Below are 11,875 nucleotides of genomic sequence, written 5' to 3' on the forward strand. Positions count from 1 at the left end.
TCTACGCATCAAAATACGTAAGTACAGTCAAAAATTTTTTCAAAATCGCCGGGTGTCCACATAACGAAAATTTACCAAAATAAAATATGGATTATTATTAAAACTAACCTTTATTAGTCCCGTTAGGAATGTGAAAAATCAAATCGAGAAAATCTTCAGATATTTCTTCATCAAAATGGCGTTTCGGTGCACAAACACAGCAATTATACCTCTAATTCTTTGCACTTGGAGTTCTCTAGCAGAAAAGGCTGAAGCAAGGTGCTTACCAGTATTATTAATTCACTCTACACCAAAAAAAATATTTCCTAGTCGAAAACATATATCGACTTCCATTTTTAACGCAGAAATTCTGACAGAAGTCACAGAACTGCAATCAATAGCCGTTCATTGACGAGTATCGAAATAGTTGTTTATTTGCGTTGAGGTAGGCATTTGTTTGCGTCTCGCAGTTACGTTACCAAAATATTTGTAGATATTCATAACTCGAGTATTTAAATGATTCAGATGACATGTAACAATTCACTTGTTACAAGAGGTGCACAAGTGAGGGAGCTGTCCTGCAGGGGCAGCCGGTTCCTTGCCTTCGTTCACTTATAGTTGCTGCCACTAATGTCTTCTTCGCTCACATTCTCCTTTCGGCCTCGGCGCCGCAAATAATAATAATAATAATAATAATAATACGTCTTTATTCACCATAAAAATACAAATGGAATAGACAAAAATAAAATAGAACAGAATACAGGAACAATAACAAAAACAAAGAAAAAAAAACTTCCAGTATATGGTGAATAGGCGGAGTATCAGCCAAGGCTGTTTTTCAACTCAACCTGGGAGAAACTATAGATAAATAATATGAACACAAGTCGAGTTAACAATATCAAAAAATTTTAGTTATTACTTTACTTTAGAAAATTCATTTTAGAAATGCCAAGGTCGGGAACGGGCAAGAGGCTAATGAGATAAATAAGTCTTCAGTCTTTTTTTAAAGTTTACGATGGTGTATGATCGAAATTCGCAGGGTAGTTGATTGTAATATTTGGGTGCATTATACGAGAAGCAGCTGGTGAAGATGGAAGATTTGTGTTTGGGGATGACTAGAACTGAACTGTTCCTTGTAGTAAAGCTGTTAATCGTAGAGAATGTTTTAAGCTTCTTCAGTAAGTAATCAGGTTGTCGAGTTATCAAAACTTTATGTGTGTTGGTAAGAAGGTGTAGAGTTCTAAGTTTCCCAACATTTAACCATCCTGATTCTTGCATTGCTGGGGATATATGGTCATATTTCCGAATACCAAACGAGAAACGTAGACAGCTATTCTGAATACGCTGTAGTCGGAGAGTATCCGATTGTTTCAAAGCAGGTCCATAAATACTATCGCAATAGGAAATTTTTTACATAATCAAATACTCGCATAGTCTGAGTTTTAAGTTTGTGTTGAGCAAATCACGATTAGCAAAAAGCTGTCTGAGAACGTTGTAAGAATGCGCTTACGCCTTGGCCTTTGTATTATATCACGAGGTGATCTATGTCCAACCTCATATCAAGCGGTAGATTGTGGTGGACATTTCTGTTCACCCCCAGGCACCGCCTTAGATTAGGGTGAGCACTTCTGTCCAGCCTCAGGATTGGGTAGGCTGGTCCACGGTAACATGTTTTGCAAAGGCTTTTGGGGAGGTTCAGTTCCCCTAACCCTACTTATTTCTGCCACTGACCAGGAGTCAGGCGACCCCATCCTTAAGGCCACATTGGGTTTCCGGACAAGGCCTCCAGTCCCCTGGCCGTTCCTTTATCCGCCACCTGGAGACGCGTCCAACCCACGTGTCGTGATTCAGATACTATCCCGTTCAAGTGGTTTTTCGGTATACAGGTGTTTCCCACTCAGTATCGGCCCTCTTCACCAATTCTTCTAAGAATATCAATTTGCTGTGGACTTCCTTCTGGTGGAAGGCTCTACACTGTTGATGTGTATCATTGAAGGAGTTTTTATAATGCTACATATCTCTCGACTCCTCTCTCGTTAAGAGATGACTCTCTTGTATTGTCTCAGTCAAGATGACCCAATCTCTTGTCCAGAGACGATTTTCCAGGAGAAAAAATCTAGTCTTATCTTCGAACGACAAAAGACGAACATTTTTTCGACCCGAAAGAAAGCTCCAAGGATCCGATCCTGGTAATTAGCAACTGGAAACCCAGACATGCCATTGCAAATGAAAATAGAACAGCCGCACTCAAATTAGGTTAGATATATCTGCTTCACCTCGGAGCAATGCGAACAAACATATCATAAATCTTCGGAAAAAACAACAAAATAGGCGGAAAATGCAGACTGCTACTGTACATCCTCCTAAGGCGGTGTTTGTATTAAAATCGTCCTTGCAGTTATTAACATCGCTGACATGTAATAAGCACTCTACGGTATCAGGCGTTATTTATATGTGCTCGGATTACCTAGATGTGCTAAAGGGTTTTATACAGGGTGTGCGAGATTGGGTTCATGTTCTAATTCAGTGTTTTATTATTTCTTTGGATTTAGATCTTGCCCTTGATTACTTTCACTCACGGTATTGATCTATCATATATTCACAGATACATGGTTCTAGAATAGTTTGTGAAACTTCCTTTGGTGCTCATACAATAAGTAAATAAGTAACCAAAACTTTATTTTCCTTATGACTTATATGATTAGTCAATGTCCCGAAAGTAAAAAACCTATGATATAATGAAGTTTCACTTCTAAGAAATGAATGGGATTTTAAGGTTTGGTGTTCGTTACATTTGCCCTTGTCCGTTTGAATCAATGATTAAACAAATTGATTTTTCAGTGTAATTTTTATTTTAGTGGCTGGTATCTCAATCGTCACAAAATAAATAACCACTTTTTTGTCAAGAACAAAACACAAGCACTACAAAAAATCCTTGAGGAGCTCTAAGAGCGGTCCCTGTGCGAAAGTAGCGATTAACTTTGGATTTGAATGGCTGGAGATTAAATCCATTTGGAAAAAAGTTTTCAAGAAGTGTATTCCACTTGAACGGAGTTCTCCAATTGGGAATTCTCAAACAGTGTGACAAGTTCGAGGTGTACTGAGTTGAACCTCTAAACGATTAGCAGCAACAGTCCGTCGCGTACTTCTGATATGTACCGCTCTTGGTGGAATCAAATGTGCCACGTCACTATCTATGTAAGAGAGACAAATCTCCAACCTTTCTTTGCTTTCCAGGCTATCAAGGCTGCACGTGATGTTCACGTTTCTAATCAGGCAGATGGCTCCATACATGAAAACAATACTTCAATGAAGTTTTGATCTGAGCTTTATGAAGCATCAAAAGTTGTTGAGGTGTGTACTTATATAGAATAGGTTTATTGAAACACAAAAATATTTGAATTTATTTGAGCATGATTCTACAGGAAACATAATTCTTCACCTTGTCTGTAGACATAAATATAAAGGACTATCTGAATTATCCATGATAGTTTCGGATTTTCAAATACCATGAATGAAGTTATTGTTTTTCACCAAGTCACAGTCAGTATATCCAGAAAAATGTTCAAATTGTATCCAAATCAAAATTTGTTGTTTCCATATCCTATTGAGAATGAATAGATCGGGTTGGTCATAGCTCAGGAATCACAAATATAATAGTTGAAAAAGACAGATTACACATTGAATTATCATCAAACGCGGAATATTAACTGAATATATATCAGGTATTCAATGGTGAAAAACCTCATGATATTTTGAGTCACCTTCTGTTAAGAATTGCGAAGGATAAAGCATTGTAACATTCCATTTTTTCACTTTCCATTTTTAACCGTTTCAAAGACAATATGAACACAAAGAAACACATTTCACCAATTTTTAATTGTAGATTGTAATATACCAATTCTTTAATTTTCTACTTTCCATTTTGACAGATCTATGATTTTTCTGAGCAGTAATATTTCAAATAAATCAGAATCAGAATGCACACACATATTCATACTCCATATTGTTTGCGTTGATTATTTTCATCTATATTATGGTCAGGTAGACAAATTGTTATCAACAATTAGTCTTCTTTTTTGTTCACTTATAGAGTTGTTTTTCACAGTGATCAGAGTGAGAAGTAAGGTACAGAAAGATATATCTACTTTCAGTAATGTGATAGTGGGACTGGCTGCACTGTAAAACATACATCTGAGGTGGCTACTGCTGGAAATTGCCGAAATCCTAGATCTCAAGAATCAAATAAGTCTGTTCGGAGGAATGTTGAATGTTGTGATGTTTAGTGCATCAAACCCTAGGGTGATATCCTGTACTTTGTTATATTTTCTATCCAAGCAACCATTGTTAAGCTAAACTGAAAGTGGTTTGTCCCGATACTTCGAAGTACACCATTGAGGATGATAATGTTCTACATTAGTTGCTTTGCAGCACTGAAAATTTCAAAGCAAGCATTTATGAAAAAAATTAAAAATATGTACAATGTGTTCTCCACTGCTGCAAATATTTATAGTTTTATCGTCAGCTAGAAAAGGAATGGCGTTGCAAGGCCTCTTCATCTAGTTTTTTCTTGACCCAGTACATCATCTAGAAATTAATAACATGTTAAAACGATCCATTATCATGTCGCCGTATCCTACTTGATACGTAAGCCATATACAAAGATTTGTCATTGTGAAAATAACTGAAATTACGCATACCCACTATGCAATTACTAATAATAGCCCAATAAAACATTGCTACCTGAAGGAAGCAGGATATAGACAATAGCTAATGGTAATAGAGTAACGGTCCATAATAACACACGGGAAATTTTTCCGAAGGCTACGCAAAAGATATTCAATTTGCGAAAGCTGAAATGAAATTTGATTTATCAGTCCGCTGATTCGGTCAGGTATACCTATAATTAACAGATCTGCTATTAAATAAGTCAAGGAATCTTCCTAACTGTTCTTTGTCGCACCCAAACTACGTTAAAAACTACTCGGATTTGATTTCGTCAAGGGTTATCCGAGATCTGTTAAAAAAATTAGGTAAATTTTTATTTTTCTCAAGAAATACTTATTTTTTTCATCAAATTTTATTTCGTCCCTTCCAAAGTAATTCCTCTCAGTCATTACAAAAAGCCGTCCTTTCATGGGCTTCTTCAATATTGAGGACAGAAAAAAGTCACAGAGTGAGAAATCTGGTGAATACGGTGGCTGAAGCATGACTAAGGTGTTATTTTTGATCGAAAAATTACAAACAAGGAATGACGAGCGAGCAGGTATATTACCGTGATACAAAAGCCATGGAATATTTTTTCACAATGCCAGACACAATAGTAAAAGGAAACGTTGAGCAAAAACTTGAGATCTAATCGAAATTGGCGTGCTTTTTTGATCTTGGTTCTCCTGGGCCTGAGACAATTGGACTTTGATTTCGATGTCATAACCATATACCCATGATTCTACACCAATTATGATCCTTTCGAGCAAATCTGAATCGTCATTGATGCCTGCCAATTCCTGAGCAATGCTCATTAGATATTTTTATGGTCAAAATTTGGCAGTTTTGTACAAGCAAGTCAAGTTACATGGCATGTGCCAACATCCTCAGTAACTTAACTTGATTGTACAATAATTTGATGAAAGTTTGAGACCGAAGGTGTCTTAAATATATTGATTCTGACAGCGCTCACCATAAACATCGATTTGCGTTCATTTCAATCAGTTTGACGATCTGTATTCAATCATAGTAAAACTCTGTAAATGCTGCTTAGCTTCTAACTTTTGCATGGTTTCTGCTGCGCCATCTATCGTATATATGAAGAGTTTCAGTTTGTCGAACAGGTCCCCTTTCAGTGGAAGAGCTTCATGAAGCAAGAGCCGAATCGATCCCTCTACGAAACCCTTCTTCACTTGGAAGGATCGATCGGAGCACTAGAAATGGTTCTTATGGAGATTCTGTGAAACATGTTCTTCCTTACGAATCAGTAGAGAGTTGTCCTGAAAATTGAATTGGATAATTTAGGAAACACCTGCTACATAATAGCATTTTACAAGTGTTGTTCATGGCGAAGAATTTCAAGAACGAGGTTTTAATGATGAACGAGAACGGGAATGTTCCCTACTGATTCATCAAACTCAAAAACCCTGTCATGCAGCTGCAGTTTCGTAAGGATGTGTCATCTTTTCCTCTAACCGATTTCCTGGAGTCTTTGAAATCCACTAGATACTCGTTAGGACAACAAGAGGATTGTTCCGAATTCTTGGGGTTCTTGTTGAATACTCTTCGTGAGCAAAACAATAACAAAATCAATACTACTGACCGCTCTGGATTGGATCCTTCCATACAGTCTATCTCGTCTTGTCACTGTAAATCTTCTGCTGGAAAAATCCTCACTTGTTTACTTTGTAGAAAATGTTCAAGAGGTAGCAAAATCGTACGTGTATTTCTGGAACTTCAACTAGCGTTTCCTAATATGACTAGTAACAAGTCCGTGCAAAGCTTATTGTTGAATCATCTGAAAATGAAATTTTTAACAGACATGATCGACTGTTTTGCCAAATATGCGCCAAAATAACTGAGTGTAATAAGAAAACAAGTTTAGCTGAGGCGCCAGTCAATCTAATAATAACACTGATGATCTTCAAACAAGACTCAACCTCTGACGGAAGCAAGAAACTCTTTGGAAGGTTCGAATTAGATGAACATTTCAATCACCATCACCAATGTAATTAATGGTAAAAAAAGAATAATGAACTCTCAACGGATACCTCTATCACTCGGAGTACCACAAGGTTCAGTCTTGGGACCTGTACTATTCCGAGTATATATAGATAAAATTGACGAATCTGTTCCTGATGCAAAGTGTGTGAAATTTGCTGATGACGTTGCCACGATTGTAACAGGCTCCGACCAAACAAGTATACAACGAAAATGCGAGCAAACAATGAGATCATTGAACTGGTGGTTTTCCAGTAATTCGCTTGTTTTCAATCCAAATAAAACAGTAATTATTCAATTTTGTAATTATCAAAAAATTCTTGACCCACTATATATTGATGTGAATAATCAGCTGCTTCCATTGTCAAAAAGTACTAAGTTTTTGGGTGTTGAAATTGACAAAAATCTCAATTTTAAAGTACATTGTGATGGCCTTATACCAAAATTGCATTCTTTAGCATTCAAGCTACGAAATCTTAGCTATATTCTCAGTCTAGATCAACTGAAAATTATATACTGTGCTGAAGTGGAGTCGAGATTGCGCTATGGTGTACGTTCTGGGGTTGGTCAACCAACGCAGGTAAAGTTTTTTTGGCTCAAAAAAACATCATCAGAAGTATCTCTGGTATAAGTTACATGGAGTCCTGTGAACCTTTTTTCAAGAAATTACAAATACTGACTTTACCCTGCTTGTACATAATGGAAATTTGTGTCTACGTTTTTCAAAATAGAAGTCAATTTCCTTTAATAGGCTCTACTCATACAATTAACACTAGGCCAAAAAAAATATATCAAGTTCCTCTAGCTCGAGGGCGGATTGCTCTTAAAGGTCCTAATGTTGCAGGTCCTCGTTTGTTCAATATTTTACCAACTGAAATAAAAGAAAGCAAAACATTAGAGATGTTCAAAACAAAGATTAAAAATTTTTTAGTTCTGAATGCGTATTACAGTGTTGATGATTATTTAACGTAAGTGTATGTGTGGTGTGTGCATGCGTTTTCGTGTGTGCTTCTAGTTTTAGTGTAGTAGTTTATAATTTCAGCTTTACTGACTATTCCTAATACAATTACTTATGGAATTGTCGAACAGGAAAATAAAGGATTTGATTTGATTTGATTTGATTTGATTTGATTTGATTTGATTTGATTTGATTTGATTTGATTTGATTTGATTTGATTTGATTTGATTTGATTTGATTTGATTTGATTTGATTTGATTTGATTTGATTTGATTTGATTTGATTTGATTTGATTTGATTTGATTTGATTTGATTTGATTTGATTTGATTTGATTTGATTTGATTTGATTTGATTTGATTTGATTTGATTTGATTTGATTTGATTTGATTTGATTTGATTTTGATTGATTTGACTTGATTTGATTTGACTTGACTTGACTTGACTTGACTTGACTTGACTTGACTTGACTTGACTTGACTTGACTTGACTTGACTTGACTTGACTTGACTTGACTTGACTTGACTTGACTTGACTTGACTTGACTTGACTTGACTTGACTTGACTTGACTTGACTTGACTTGACTTGACTTGACTTGACTTGACTTGACTTGATTTGATTTGATTTGATTTGAAACGAACTGGTTTAAAATTGACGATAGTCGTGTCACGAAGTGTTCTGGCGATGTATTGAATATATTGGAGCCTCTGGAGACACCCTACATTTTGTTTCATGAGAGAGAGGACATTGGCAGATCAAGATATTCAGATGATGTGGTGCTGCAGGTTTTTCTGGATTTTCCTGCAGCTGAAAAAGCAAATGCGTCACTGGAATCAATGAAGTCGCCTTGGAGCGCCAATTGAATTTTATTGTTGTTTTTATTTCTATCGTTATTTCACAATTTCACAAATAGAATATCAAACTTTTGAATATTCACAGTTTGACTTGGCTGTCAATGAAACATTTCTTGGGTGTTCACATTCAAATAAATACGTATGACACGTACTACACTTGTGTTCATCCATTCATTTTCTTGATCACTTCTGCAACCACGTCGAATAAAAATCAGGTGGAAATTATGAAACTGATAATTAAATAATTTTCAGGAGGTTATCAACTCTTGGTCCTTCCCAAATAACCGCATCTCACCCAGTGACACCCTGTGTTTCCATCTCATAAACGGAAAGAAATTACTTCCTAATGAAATTCTCCATTCACTTTACATCAATTCCAATAAAAAATGAATACATTGTAGTACAATACAACAACTGGTATTGTAGGAGTGGATGAGATTCAACAAGAAAAAAAAATGCTACACCCTCGCGCTATTTTTACAGAACTGTGGAGAGACGACTCATTGCCAAGATGAAGATGAACTCAGATAAACGTGGTTCAAGGAGAGGAAACCCCACGCTTTGAAGCAATTACAAGAATTATAATTACTGTTTGATTTTCTTCTTCAGATATCAGGACCGTACTGGGTTTAACGGATTAATGCTTTTTGGGAAAGGAGAAAAGTTGATAGATTCCTATGTCATGGGTTAATATTATCACACCCACTTTAGGAAAAGTCGGACTTGATTTTGAATTTACGAAAAAAATTATACGTATTCGTTTAAGCTCGCTATTTTTTTCCCAATTTCTGAATTTGAGGTAATAGATTTGATTCACAACCTGAAAAACACGTATTCGTGTGGGCATGATGGGAAATCTAATAATATTATTGAAAAATGTAGTCGAGAACTGAGTTTTTCCCTGGCTCATCTAATAAATATATTATTAGAAGAAGGGATTTTCCCAGAAAAACTCGATGCAGGGCTAATAAATCCAGTATATAGAAAAGGTGACCCCCCCACTCCATAATAATAATAATATGAATCTATTCACAAAAGATAAATACAAATACAGATACAAATATAAATTACAACATAGAATAAATGAATAAAGCGATTTTAGGATAAGTGCAAGGCACTTGTTTCTCACTGAAAACTATAGACTATAGAAGTTCATTATTATCAAGCTTTAGCAAGCTTTATGAGTTGAATATAAGAAATCAATTGCTTTCATTTTTAACTATGAATAAGCTGCTATCTTCAAGTCAGCATGGTTCCACAAATGGTAGAAGTACTGAAACTGCTTTATATAATTTTCAAGAAAATGTAATAACAGCCTTGGATGGAAAAGTCCAGATTTGTGGGATATTTATTGACTTTTCTCGGGCCTTTGATTGTGTTAATCATGACTTCTTATTAATTAAGCTTGAGCGTTATGGGAAAAGGGGTGTAGCATTGAATTTGATGAAATCACACTCAACTGATCGATCTCAGAGTGTAATCATCAACACAACTCAGAGCCAATCTCTCATTGTTAAGCAGGTTGTTCCCCAAGGCTCAATTCTTTGACCTTTGTTATTTTTAATATATGCTAACGATCTCATTAATTTCCTTCTTGACATCTGTAAAGTCCAAGTAATATCATATGCTGATGATACAAATCTGCTCATAACTGTTGAATATATTACTGAACTTGTGGTAACATCAGAAATGGTATACACTCAAGTAATGGAGTGGTCCTAAATAAATCGTCTAACGGTAAATGCATCTAATACCTCTTTGATGGAATTTACTTTCAGGCGAACTATGGAACAGTTTCAAATTTTTGAGGACAATGACATGAATGTATATGCTAGTGAAACGACTAAGTTGCTTGGACTAACAAACGACTATATATTGTGCTGGGAACCACACGTCGATATACTTTGTAAAAAGCTAAGAAAAAATTGTTATGCGTTAAAGTTCTTATCAAATCATTGTCAGGAAAACATACTATTAATCGTTCATTATCAACTATCATCGGCGATATGGTATTCTTGATAGAAGTACATGTATCTCTTGTTCACGTGTTTCCGCTCTGCAAAAATTTGCTGTGAGAATTGTTGCAGAACTAAATTGGAGGCAGTCATGTTAAGAGAGGCTTTGAAGCGACTGAATATCTTAACTGTGACAGGCTTGTATCTGTATGAACTGTGTATATATGTATACAAACATAAAGATGAATTTTTCAATGAAACAGATTTTCAATATGGCACTAGATCCAGAAATCTTCTTGTGCCTGCTGTGCATAGAACTAAACTATACCAAAAAAGTCATTCATATTTGGGATGCAGAGTTTTTAATTACCTCCATGTCTCCAAATATTAATATTTTCAAATCCATTGTTGAAGCATTACTTATTGGGAAGAACTGTTACAGTATTAGTGAATTTATGACATAATACTATCTAATATATAAAAATGGATGTTTGTTGGTTGGTTGGTTCGTTGATTGGTTGGTTGGTTGGTTGGTATGTAATATCAATTTGTAATTCCATAAATTTTGCTGACATTTTGTTTTCTATTAATTGAGTACCGAGGTAAATATCCAGTGTGGAGCACTTGCGGATGATGATGCCAGTTTTTAAGATATAAAATGACAAAGGATTAGCATCACACCAGTCTTTTATTTTTATAATATCCTTGCAGACAAATCATGCAGTTCTCTTTCATTCTTGCAATAACAAAATAATGTAGTGTCATCTGCGAGTTGGGTTATTTCTGCAACTATATTAATACGGGCTAGGTCGTTAATATATAACAGGTAGAGAATTGGGCCTAGAATCGATCCTTGTGGAACACCACAAGTAACTTTCTGGGGACGGGTTAAGTAGTCCGGAAGTTCAACTTTTTGAGTACGTTCTGACAGGTATGATCTGAACCATTTCAAAGTTATATCTCTAAAGCCATATACTTCTAGTTTTTGCAGCGGAATTTCATGATCCCCGCAATCGAAAGCTTTTGAAAGATCGCAAAAAACTGCCGCTGCTAATTCACGATTGTTCAAAGTGAAATGAACGTGTTCCAGTCGATCTTCTCTGTTCCTCAAACTCTGAAACCCAAACTGACTGCTACTAATAATATTATGCTTATCCACAAACATCATAATTCTTTGTTTAACAAGTTTATATATGATTTCAGCAAGATAAGGTAGCATTGAAATAGGCCTAAAGTTAGCAGGATTGTTTGTGTCGCCTCCTTTGTTCAAAGGAATGACAATGGCTGTTTTTAAACATGCCGGGAATACACTCGTTATGAAGCTTGTGTTTACAGCTTCCACCAAAGTGGTGATAGCGGAGTTGGTAACTTTGTGAATACTTTTATGCTCATGTCATTCCAACCGACTGAGTTTGAATTTTT

The sequence above is a fragment of the Leptinotarsa decemlineata genome, unplaced genomic scaffold (assembly GCF_025532065.1).
Source record: "Leptinotarsa decemlineata unplaced genomic scaffold, Ldec_3_MD MMD2_tig00000035_RagTag_RagTag, whole genome shotgun sequence".
NCBI lineage: Eukaryota > Metazoa > Arthropoda > Insecta > Coleoptera > Chrysomelidae > Leptinotarsa > Leptinotarsa decemlineata.